The following is a 12784-nucleotide window of genomic DNA, read 5'->3' on the forward strand; positions in this document are numbered from 1 at the left end:
GATATTAAATGAGGCTTGCTTCAAAATTAAATGGATATAGAACCGGGGAACTAGATTCTATAGAGACAAAATCCAAGAAGTCCAAAAGGAATTTTTAAAAAGTTGCAAAGAAAACATTGTTTTTCTCTTTTAATAGCTTTGCTCTGCCAATTTAGTTCCAGTTTGGTTCTTATTTTGGACCACAGTTAAGAGGAAAGTTACCTTGCACAGGTAACCCTGTCCAAATGAAGGTTGCAAGTTTTCCAAGAATATTGAGAGGAAGAAATGAATGCTTCCCTAAGCCTCCTCTGGAAAAAAAAAACCAATACAATTCATAGGGAAGAAGCCCCCACACTGAAGAATTATTTTCAATGATGTTTAATGGATAAATTCTAAAAGTGCTGTTGATAGAAAAAGAAACTTGCAATGAACTCTGAATCTATCAACAAAGGTGAATGTCTGCTTGTATGCATCAATAGAAGACCTAATCAATAAACTAGGAAGTATGTGAAATAGTATATATCTCATTTCTATGTTGCATTTCTGTAACAGTAGTGCTAATTTAGCAGGGTATTGGAGATCAACCAAGCTAATAAAGAAGTATGCACCTATAACACAAAGGAAGATGATAATGATTTTACAGATTTTGTTACAGTTTGCAGAAAAGTACTTCAGCAGCAAAGTTATTATAGTGTCCGATCAATAAATAAACCAATAATTAACACAAATAGGGAAATGTTATGATTTAATGAAGCAGGATGGCCAGCAGATACATATAGGTTAGAATAAACCCCAGTGAGTCTTTTTATGGGAAAGTAGAGGGATAGAAAGGAGGCAAGGTCAATTCCTCGAGGAAAATGATATCAGAAGGAAAAACTGATACAAAGGAATGGGGTGGTGGTGTAGATTTATAGGTGGGGGATGGTTGTGTTGGAAAGAACAGAAAAGAGGAAGGACTGACCTCTCTGCATCCCTACCAGGGCTGTTTGTGTTATTCACCTTGCTGCCTCATTTTGTGCTAAGCACTGTGCATTTTCTGCACCTTCTGTAGCTTTTCAGAATTTGCCTAGCTTCCATCGCAAAAATATTTTGGCCATAATCCAGCAGATAATTTTTTGCCCTAAGCCCAGGAAATGAACCAAACCAATGTGTGTTTTCACTTGGAAGTCAAATCTAAGGAAATGAGAAAAAAACTCTTTGAAGTATTTTCTAAAGTTTTCCAGGCTTGTATTTCCATTTGCTGCAAGAACCTCAGAAGGAAAAACAGGTTTCAACCCTCATTTACATCACCCCAATTCTTCTAGAGCCCATTCACACATCCCCTGCACACAAACCCTGAAAGTGGACTTGATCCGTGTATTATGCAAGAATTCCTGTGGAATTAGAAAGGGCGATTAGTCAATTCACATTACTTTGTAGAAACTTGCACTTTTTAAATAGACCTAAATTATTATTGTACAAACAAGATTGAACCATACTGGAGTAAGTCTCATAAAGCTGCTTCTAAGTAGACATGCAGAGGATTGCCCCGTAAATCGCTTTTATTTCACAGTCCTTTCTTTATTTTTCTGTTAGTTCCCTTCTTTTATACCTTACTTGCATATTCACAAAACAAAATATTACCTTGAAATAATAAGGTGGGAAAGAAGATACTTTCTTGTCATTATTCCTGGTTAATGGAAGTCATCAGATTGACCGAATGGCCTAATCTAGAGGCTTGTCCTAGCAGACAAGACTAAAAGATCATCATTCAGGCAATAGGTGAGCAAAGCAAATCGGGGCTCTGGCAGAGCCTCCACTGAACCTCCGAACCTTGCCTGCCAGCTTTCTCCTTCTTCCTTCCAGTGGTTGCTTGGCCCGACTTTCTACACTTGGCCTTGCTCATGGTGTTATGGTTACTGTTGGTGATGGTGGCAACATACTTCCCATTGAAGGACTCCACCCAGTCTGACTTTCACCTTTCCACATTTGAGCTCTTTGAGGAATGGCCAGCTCCTTGAGTCAGCCAGCAAGCTGAAATGTCACTGACGGGTTCTGCCACTTTCTCAGCTGGACCAGCCTCACTCTGGGACTTCTGCATTTCAAAGAGGGCCACCTTCACTCAAAGTTTTTGAGCTCTTACCCTTTTCCCTCTGCATTAACTGCCGGGGATTGTTTTGGCTGGAGATTTCAAGGAATAACCATTGTCTACCAATGGCACCTGGAGAAGCCGCTCCGCAGCAGTCCCCCTCCCTCCCACCCCATTTCTTTCAACAGAGCCAAGGAAAGGAAAGCAAGCCAGGAGAAAATTCGCCAGCAACATTCGGGAGGATTGGGGTTATGCTAGTCCAGTGAATGCAGGCCTACGACAACTGCCTGCATTCACAAGGCATATGTATGCATTGATTGTTCAGGAGGAAATCCTAGCAAATTTAAGGAATCTTTCTGTCAGGTAAGTGAGCAGAGGTTGATAACCTCAGTCCCCTTAGCTGCATATTGTTCAAGCGCCCAATCCTCAGAATTTCAAGGAAAAGTCCTACCCCATCTTCTAAGCTATAGCACTTTATTATTATAGAGGCCATCCTTATTAAGGAGTCCTGAACATGAATCCTGTGCTGTCCAGAGCATCACTATCCACAGCGCAGAAATAAATAAGCCTATGGGCAAATATCCTTAAATAAAGGGAGAAAAAATATTCTTGTCAGAGACAAGTACATTATTTGTAAACTGGAGGCGAGGGAGAAGGAAAGGCCTCCGGTACAAAGTTCATGCTGGGTTTTCCATTGTTGTCTCAACACGGGGTCTCTACCACGGATTTGGAAAGGGACCGTCTATTGTTCTGCCGGAGAATGAAGAATTAAACACACACACAGCACACACACACAAACGCGTGCGCGCACGCACATTGAAATATATCCGGCTCATTCCAGTATACTAAACCAGTCTTCCTAATCTCTTATTTTAGGTGCTAGCTTTAGTTCATTTCAAACACAGGTAGATTTTTGCATCCCAGCTAGTTTACCATTGTCCTTTCTGGATAAATTGGGGATTTGACGTTAAGAGTTCTTTAAGCCCTTTGTCTGATTTCTCAAATCAGATTTTTGAAAGCGCATTAGGCACAATCCACAGGGACTTCTATCTTCTCCAGACTTTTAAGTAAATAGGAGACATTTATTACCAAACATCTCCATGGATTGGGCCCTTTCTGTCTTTCTTGCACAGAAAATAGAATTTAACTCCGGCAGCCAAACCCCTAGATATCTCTCCTCCCCCCCCCCCCCCGCTGATCCATCTTGGGTTTTTTTTAAAAATTATGAGAAATGGCAAACAAAATTTCTCTCCCCGAGATTTCAAACTGTACTTTAATGTTATTTTCCATGATTCCTGGATTGCTCAAAATTTATATAAAATCTCTTAATTGGTAATCACAGTTGCTTTAATTTAAGATTCCCAGCTATACAGTTTTCATATTAAGTTTTGATATATTACAGTAAATCGTCTGAAATAATCAACTGGGGAAGAGAGAATGAGAAGGAAGGAGAGAGAAAGAGAGAGATTCTGAAAGATCACACATCACTTTCCTTTGAGAAATGATTTACCTTGGACAGTGCTATAAACAACACAACTCTCTCCCAAAGACACACACACACACACACACAATGGGAGAAGGTCTGTTGCTGCTGACATGTTTATTGTAATAAATCAACGGAGAGAGAGAAATGACAAAAAGAAAAGGTTTGAGGATATGTGTGTATGTATACACACACACTCTCTCTTTCTCTCTCTCTCACTCACTCACACACTCACACACACACACATGCATGTTCACACAATGAATGCCTACATGGGTATAAATATACACACCACCACAGGGTGAAGAAAAATGGGAGAAAATGAAGATGGCTATTTGTCACATTTTACGACAATAACATTAATAACAAACAATAAATTTACATGGACATACAGACTGAGAGGCAAGAAGAGATCTCCCGCTACTTACAATAAGTCCAGCCCTCGGCGTGGCTTCTTGCTTCCTGAGAAATGTTTTATTGCAGCTCTCTCTCTCTCTCTCTCTCTCTCTCTCTCTCTCTCTCTCTCTCTCTCCCTCTCTCTCTCTCTTTCTCTCACACACACTTCCTCTCTCTCTCTCTCTCTCTCTCTCTCTCTCTCTCTCTCTCTTCCTCTCTCTCTCTCCCTTTCCCCCCACCTCTGAAATATGCTTTTGTGTTTTTGTGTGTGTGTGTACAAGAAAGAGAGTGAGAGAGAGGGAGGGGGCAGATTTTTTTTAAGGACAGTTGAATTTCACGTCAGACACAAGGAGTCCATGTCTGTGATTTTCCTGACGAATACATATCTATTCTGCAACCTCTGCATTAATTATTTAATGAATCACATGACTTGGGGAAGGATGGGGGTTCTCTTTCCCTAGCTCTCCCTCTCCTACAACCCCCCCCTTTCCTCACCACAGAAAGGACCGTTGTGACCTTCTCCTGGAACGCTGAAGTTGTCCTTTTGTCTATACACACACACACATACATTCGCCTCATTTCTTTCACCATATACATGAATTCATACATAGGTACACATTTCTTTTTATAAACATCAGTTCGATTATTTTGTAGAAATATATGAGGGAAAATGTAGCATTAGTAAACCAATGGGAGGGCTTCATTAGAAAGACACGTGTTACAAATAGCATATCCATAAGTTTAAGCAGATAGGGAAATGCACATCTAGATACTTTTTGCTCAACACTCTCTGGAGCTCACAAACCTTTAAAAAAAGATATTCAATTTCTTTCCTTATATCTGTTTTGTCCTACATTGTTTTATTATTATTTTATTCCTTTGTTATCCTCATTTTCTCTTTCTATATGCTCCCCTATGCTGAGTACCATTACCTTTTCTCAATAGCTATAGCACTAATACTAAGTATTCCAGAAGGATTTAATCTGTTGTCTATATCCAGAGCAAAGTCAGTATTAAATAATAAAAGTAACAATCATGATAGTAAGTACAGACTGACCATAATCAGTTGTACAGAATATGAGCTCCCATGGAGTCGGAACTAATAGTGGAAGCCTGAAAATTAGTATTTAATTTAACAATCAGGCTGAGAATTACTGCAGTTGTAACCAAACACAATTTGGGAGTTCAAGTTGTAACAGACAGATTTAAACCCACACAGGAATTGTATTTATTAGAATTGTATTTATCAGAAGAGTCTATAGAACAAATGATCCTCCACATTAAAGCATACCTATGTATTTGTGCAAATGTCTGAAAACAGTTGCATTATGCATATAATAAGAAATACAAGAAAGGACAGCTCCCTTTTAAAGAGGATCAAGGTTATTTTTTTTTAAAAAAAAATTCCCTCCTCCCCTCCTATTCCAGATGGTAAGACAGTAATGATATCTTTTATCCAAACAATAGGCTCAATAGCAGCCAGGGAACTAGAGGTGTAAGTGGGCAGTAAAACCAAATCAAACAAAGGTGCAGGGGGAGGTGGGGGAGGGGAATAAAGACTTTCTCTGCAAGAAAGAAAAAAATATATCTGTGTTTGTGTGTGTTTGCATGTGTTGTGCATGTATTTGTGTGTGTTTATGCATGTGCATGCATGTGCATTGATGTATCTGTGATTAACATACAAATGATACTTTAACAACTGAGCTCCATTTTCTCTTTGGTTGGTAAATGCGTTTGGCAAAGGTAACCTGCAGCAATTCTCTGAAAGTGAAATGCATTTTAGGCAGGAACTTAATAAAAGATTGAGAAAACACTTTAGTCTTAAAATCTGTGTAACAAAAGGATTATGAAGAGCATGCGGTGTTCAGCCTTTCAGGATGGCTACCATCACTGGTTCTACTGAAGCAAATCTTATGCTGACAGTGGAAGAGGGGGAGTTGATTTTGAGTCATAAAAAGGCTTTTTTTTTTTAGAATGCAATATTCTGGTTGAAAAAATATAGAAAACAATGGCTGGATCATGAAACCCTTGCCTATAGGTGTGGCTAAGATCTTAAAGTTCATTTGCATAGAAACATGTTAATCCAATAAGGTTTTTCCATATACATAAATATCCTTATTCAATATTATTAAATATTATTGTGGTTTCACTCAATCTTACATTCAAAAAATGTCAGTGATGTGGCCAGTTGTAATTCCTAATCCACCACTACTAATCTATCAATATATCAATTGTCTCTCATCCTAAAATATTTTGATGTGGGAAGTAAAACCCAAAGAAAAATCCAGTTTTGACTTGAGAAGTAACCATTTAAAAAAAAACTGCAGTAGGGATTTTAAAGAATGAAATTAACCTCAGTGTACAATATATAGAATTTTCAAGCATTCTGAGAAAGGAAGAAAGGGAGGGAAGGAGAGTTATTTATAAGAAATAAAAAAGAGCAAGGAAAAATCAAGAAAATATTCTATGATCTTTGTACAAAGAAGGAAGAAAAAATCCATCTGCTTCTCCCTCCTCCCTCCCTCCCTCCCTCTGTCTTTCTTTTTAAAAAAGAGCAACTTTGATTTTAAAAGACTTTCTGTCTTTTACAGTTCAAAGGAAAGGAAGCGTCTTTGCTTCACCCTGGAAGGTGCGAGAAACGAGAGGGTTTTTCTCTCTCTGGAGATAAAATGAACATTATATAGTGGGAAAGGCAGATTGATTTACGAATTTAAACACACTTGTTTTATTGGGGATCATAAATCTGTCAAGGGGGCTACTGATCAAACTGAGAATGTTCCCAAACCCCATACTCTGCCTAGCCTCAACAACCCGCTTCTTCGCTTCTTCATCTCTCCCTAAGAGGGACCTATGAAAGGAAGGAAGGAAGGAAGGAAGGAAGGGAGGGAGGGAGGGAGGGAGGGAGGGAGGGAGGGAGGGAGGGAGGAAGGAAGGAAGGAACCATGACATACATCTGAAGAAAGAGAAAACATATGCTTTGAGCTTGGTTTGAAGCAAATATATGCACACAGGTAGCAAGGTTGAGTGCAGACACCCACAAACTTTCTTCGTATTTCCCAACTTTGAAAACATCTTTGAATGTATTAAGCTATCATTCCCAAAGTAAATGGAGATAGTAATTTAATTTAAAAAAAATATGAAATCACTGGGGGAGGCTGAAATAAAACTACATGGCAGAAAGAGGAGAGAATGAGTCAGTATCCTTGGCCTGACCCCAAAAATTCCTGGCTCCAGACTGGTAGGCCCCAATTGCTGCATCTAGAGAGTTTTCTTTCTAGAACTATTAGCAAAGCACAGAGCAGGAGTCCAACACTTCTGGAGGATTCAAGAGCATATTTGTACACATTGTACACATCCACTAGCTAGTTTTCTTGGTGTGTCAAAGAGAAGAATAAGACGTGCCTGACAAACAAGAGCTTGTGTGTGTGTGTGTGTGTGTGTGTGTGTGTGTGTGTGTGTGTGTGTGTGTTGTGAGAGAGAGTGGGTAGAGGACATATGTTCTCTCTTTCATTGATCAGTTTTCCTACATATTCTAGTTTGCCTCAATTGCCTATTCCCCCAGATGTCTTGGGCTATAGTTCCCATCACTTGTACTTTCAAAACATCTGGAAGGTGGTCTGGGTTGTTTTTTTTTTAATTTATTTTTTATTTCTCTACTCAACAAAATGCATATAGCAAAAAAAAACACCTTTATTAATCACTACTTATCTAAAAGTTAGCTTTCCTTGTGAATGCCAACTTGGGGATATGGAGGAAGGTGGGAGCTTTATGGGTGATCTTTAAAGAACATTTTATGCAGCTCAAAGCAAGCAGCAATTTTGGTCTTGGTTTTGAGGTACCTAGATGGAACTGTGCAGACTGCAATTTGGTAGTTCCTTTCCTTTTACTTAGGTAGGTATAAATGGCCTTAAACCAGTTTAAAGCAATTTTGGAGTCTCAATTGGCAAAGATTAGTCTACAGCCTGCCTTGTGTATTATGGCAAATCTTTCATGGATTTCCCTAGTTATTGCTCTCACTTGGCCTTGCAAGTTGAGAGGGATAAGATCATCCATTGATTTGATTTATTTAGACTCCTTTGAAAAATAAGTGCCTTTACTACTTTCCCTGCCTCCTATAGTTAGAGTATCAGAAACAACATAAAGATGTTACATTTCATGGGTGAATGTATGCCTGAATCCTTTACAAAATTTTGTAAAATCTCCAAACATTTACAATCATTTCTGAATTGACATTCCACAATTTCATTAGAGAGAGAAAAAGGCATAAAAGAAAAGGAATAGAGAAAAATGGGCATCAAATTGGGAAATAAAAACAAAAGATGGTAAGACTGCCATTCTAGTCTCCTGGCTATCTTCAGTAGTCAAGAAATATATTTATCAAAATCTGGACCACCAAAGCTTTTTCAGGCAGGAGGGAGAGAATGGGTTGTTAAAACATTTGTGAGATATTGGAGATCATCTTTCTAAAAAATGATAAGGAAGACAGTGAGAGAAGGATAAAAACCTTCCCTCTATATTCTTGTCGGTGAATCTTAAGGGGGTTATGAAAGACATCTAGTCATCAAATGCTGTCTGTTGTTCTTGCAGGGAAGAAAAAAGTGAAAGAATCAACCCAACTGAGAAGCAAGGGAAAGCCATAGCATTTCTACTTCTACAACCATCACTGTGATTCTTATTTCCACATCTGATGATGACAAAGTAATATCCAGGTACTTTGGGACAGAGAAATTGTCTCTATTCATAATTAAATTCAAGTAGACCAAAGTAAGATAAGAGCACATTAAATTAATCTCCATCAATCAAACCAGCCTAACTTTTCAACTCCCATTCATTGTGAAGGAGAACTTTTCTTGGGATTCTGCCCTCATCAGCAAACCCTACCAAAAAAAAAGCCCAGCTTCAGACAACATAATTCAGCTACAGGAAAAATTAACAAGATCTACAAAAAGTAGAAGGAAATCTGGGGGTGGGAAAGGTGTTGGGTAATGGCTGTTTTTGCTGAGAGTTTTCAGGTTGGTCTCCAGATTTTGATTTAGCCTACCCCTGCTTCTGTGTGATCCATGCTATATGGCACAATGTCCAGTCCTGAAAAGGTCAAGGGGTTTGGAGAGGTCATTCTGTAGTTGCAATACCAGGCTAATCATTCAGAAAATGTGTCCCTTGGATGAACTCAGCACTCACTCTGCAGCTCACCAGGGTCAAATTTTAACTGTGTTTGTTTAATATAAGTCTTCTCCATCTTGAAATGCACATGGATCAAAGATAGATAGATAGATAGATAGATAGATAGATAGATAGATAGATAGATAGATAGATAGATAGATAGATAGATAGATAGATAGATAGATAGATAGATGGATGATGGGTGGATAGATAGATAGGCAACAATCTATTGTTCATAACTCTTCCAACAAACGTTTAAAGCTCATATAAAACATACAAGACACATGCATTTCAGCAGCAATTTACTAGCTGTGCCTCCTTTTTCCAAATTACAATTATGAAGTGTACTATCTTATACCTGGGGAAAAAATTCTAGGAAGCACAAAATTTATAGAGAAATAGAAATAGGGAGCTTCTTAATTCTGATGCCTACTTATTGTCAGTTCTACCAAAAAAAACTGATAACTTCCATACAAGAAAACTGTATTAAAACAAAATAAACCTTGCACAGAAAACAAAATTCTAGAAATCTCACATAATCAGGAAACAAATTAAATTAACTGTGTTTTTTCTCTTTGTTCTTTTGATGAAAAAAAAAATTCTGCCTTCATCCAGAACTGCAAATTCTATGAAAACACTTACAGAAAAGTAAGACCATAGTACTTCGAGGTCATTGCTTTGGAATGAACAAGTCGACATAGAATCCAGCTTCTTCGCTTCACGGGACACAATTTTAAGAGAAGACATTTGACATTGTCCCTGCCAACTTTCATTCTTAAAACCCAAGCAATATGCACTTTCAAAAGAACAACCCATGCTTTAAAATAATTCTATATATATATATTATTTTACATATATTACCTTTTTAGCTTCATAGGATTTTTTTCCAGATGTTTATAGCTGATCGTATTCATATTTGAAGTCAAGTCTTCCATTAAAATAAAAAAGTGTTCAATTTTTAATGTATATTTCAGAGAATATTATCTCCTGGAAGATATCTTAAAAGATTCAAGGCTCCCGGGTGCTCTCTTTTTTTCCCAACAGAAGGTCTGTAGAGGTTTGCTGTTGAATAACAATAGGAAAAGGATAAGTATTTGAAGAAAAGAAATGATTAATGATTTTCCCCGCATAATTCTCACATTTTTCTCAGCTCCTGTCTGCTTTCGAAGCCTGTGAACTTTTGGAAGCTATAGAAATCCCCACCCTAAAATCTATTCACACTCTCCAGCTTTGATTTGATTCTATAGGAGCTGCATTCTTACCAGTATATGCTTTAAAGTTTTGTTTGGGGAACGTAGAAGGGAGAAGGACTTGTGTTAGCCCTAAACATTGAAGAGAAACCCTCCAGCATCACAGGAATCAAGAGAAATTAAAACAATGTGATCTAGCTACCACCAGTCCTGGGGAGTCAAGGGTGGAGTAGTGGGGGGGTGGTAATCAAGCTTACAAAAAATTTGCTCCACTTCAGTATGGCAATAATATGATATCAGTATAGAATACAATTATAATTTTCTTTTGAGCCTTCCTTAAGCCTGTCACCAACAGATGTGTTCAAATATTCCAAAAACAATAAAAATGTACCAATACTTGAACTGACATTTTCCTCAAGTATTAATCCATAAGAAATATGAGGTGGGGGAATTAATTAGATGTGTTGTTATAAATATATATATTTTCTGTAAGTGCACGGTACATGTGCTTCCCTCTGTTGGTGCATATATGACTGTCCCAAGACATCCTGCAGACACCATATTTACTTATAAGTTAGTCCCATTAATTTCCATAACAAAGGATCTGTTGCAGATTATATATATATATATATATATATATATATATATATATATATATATATATATATATATATATATATATATATATATATATATATATATATATATATATATATATATATATATATATATATATATATATATATATATATGATTTAGAAACTCTCCATCTCACACACAGAGTCATCCTGGGTGGTGTACATGATTCACAGCATCATAGCTGTTTTTTAGTTGTAGTTCTATTAAAAAGCAGTGGGTTAACTGGACAGTGCACAGTGTTTAGCAATCTCAAATATCTTAGTAAAGGATTAATTGAGGGTATGGCTTGACCCATTCTTAATTTGATTTAAAGTACTCTCACCAAAATCAATGAGACTTAGGTTTGCAATTATTAACTTAGCTATCATAGAATTAAATGACTTTAAATATAACTAGATTCTCATGAGGTCAGAAATTTTTGCTTCAACTTTGATATGATATGTATTTATTTGTCTATCTGTCACATGAAGGGTGGGCAATACAATTATAGTAGATCCTGTGAAAGTAATGGGATCTGCTTGTTAGGAGTTGTTTAAGTCTCATCGGTTTCAGTTGGTCTGCTCTAAGCATGACCAAGTTTGGATCCAACCTATTAAAATTAAATTTAAAATAGACATGTGGACTGTGAATAAATCCTACTGAGATGCATGTTTTGATAATACAATAAAACAGTAAAATAACACTCAGTTTGAATAATGGATAAAAAAATATATCCTAAAGGAAGGTTATAGAATAGTTAACTCTCCCATGGAAATTACTTTCTCTGAGGCATTTCTCAGGGTAGAAAGCAAGTGGAATTTCTCTTGCACAAACTCCATTAAAATGAATGTGACCTTCATTTTTACAGGTCTTCTGGTAGAGAACTTCTGGATGAATTCTACCTACATGATCAAATAAATTAGGACCTACATTAATGGTATAATTCCTCCCTCCCTCCCACCCTCCCTCCCTCTTTTTTTCTTTACACTAGCTTGTATCACCATACATATCCACCCACATAAACACAGACACTCACACAGAGTTTGTAACTTGGAAGTGGAATGCTATTTCATCCTAAACAGTATTTTCGATACTTTATATGGGAAAGAAAATGAAAATTAATACAAGAGCTATGGAGCACAAAAGAAGTCATTTGTCTTCTTGATTATCTATTTGCTTGTCAGAGTTTGAGCTATTGCAGTGGCTGGCTCCTTTGTAATATAAAAAATACACAGAAAAACCTGCAAACACCAAGAAACATCTGTGCAAAAATTATGATCATAAAATGCAGTAAATACCTTAAAGAAGGTAGCTTTTTTACAAAAAAAAGAGGGGGAAGGGATAAACTTCATGGCGAATGTAAGTCTGCCCTCTTAGTATCAGTTATCAGGCAGAAATCTAATGCTATGGTATTTTTTGAACCAGTTTAAAAAGCAAAATGTAATCACCCTTATGCATACTTACAAAATAAATCATTTTTTCTAAGCCTGAGCTGTAGTAAAGGAAAGTATAGTCTATGGTCAAGCATTTTTCATTTGCCAGAGAAGTTTAGGTTTAAAAATTGACAGTTAAAACCTGCTACAACCTAAAAGTGGTGGGATTACATGGAGAGGGGAGGTGAACGATCACAACAAAGGAAGCCTGTCAGCATTCTAGCTGCTATTAACAGATTCTTAAAACACAGAGAGTCATGTTCACAATAAAATGTTTTATTTTGTGGTATTCTATATACATGTTTGCATGGATATCACACAAAACAGCAAGAAGTAATTATACAAAAGCAAAAGAGGGAGGCGTCTTCTCTCCCTCCTCAGAGTTCTCTGGCATCACCTCATTTTGGAATGTCTTAGAGGGAAAGGAAAGGAAGAAAGGATTTGTGCCTGTGAA

The 12784-nt window shown here is 37.2% G+C and overlaps 1 protein-coding gene and 1 long non-coding RNA gene across 4 annotated transcripts in view; one reads left to right on the plus strand and one right to left on the minus strand.

Annotated features, from left to right (window-relative positions):
• HOXB3 (homeobox B3) overlaps positions 1–12784 on the minus strand; it is a 77774-nt gene that overhangs the window by 27354 nt on the left and 37636 nt on the right. For all 3 annotated transcript variants that reach the window (XM_087713593.1, XM_014062000.2, XM_014062001.2), the window contains exon 2: positions 9951–10151. The gene's annotated coding sequence lies outside the window, so the exon portion shown is untranslated. The remainder of the gene's footprint in view (positions 1–9950; positions 10152–12784) is intronic.
• On the plus strand, positions 1211–9927 carry LOC106545450 (uncharacterized). The gene is made up of 3 exons (XR_001313306.2): positions 1211–2410; positions 8514–8635; positions 9705–9927. It is a non-coding gene; the product is annotated as an uncharacterized LOC106545450 (long non-coding RNA).

The sequence above is a fragment of the Thamnophis sirtalis genome, unplaced genomic scaffold (assembly GCF_051295495.1).
Source record: "Thamnophis sirtalis isolate CommonGarterSnake01/CBP01778 unplaced genomic scaffold, rThaSir2_p1.2 scaffold_4, whole genome shotgun sequence".
Lineage (NCBI taxonomy): Eukaryota > Metazoa > Chordata > Lepidosauria > Squamata > Natricidae > Thamnophis > Thamnophis sirtalis.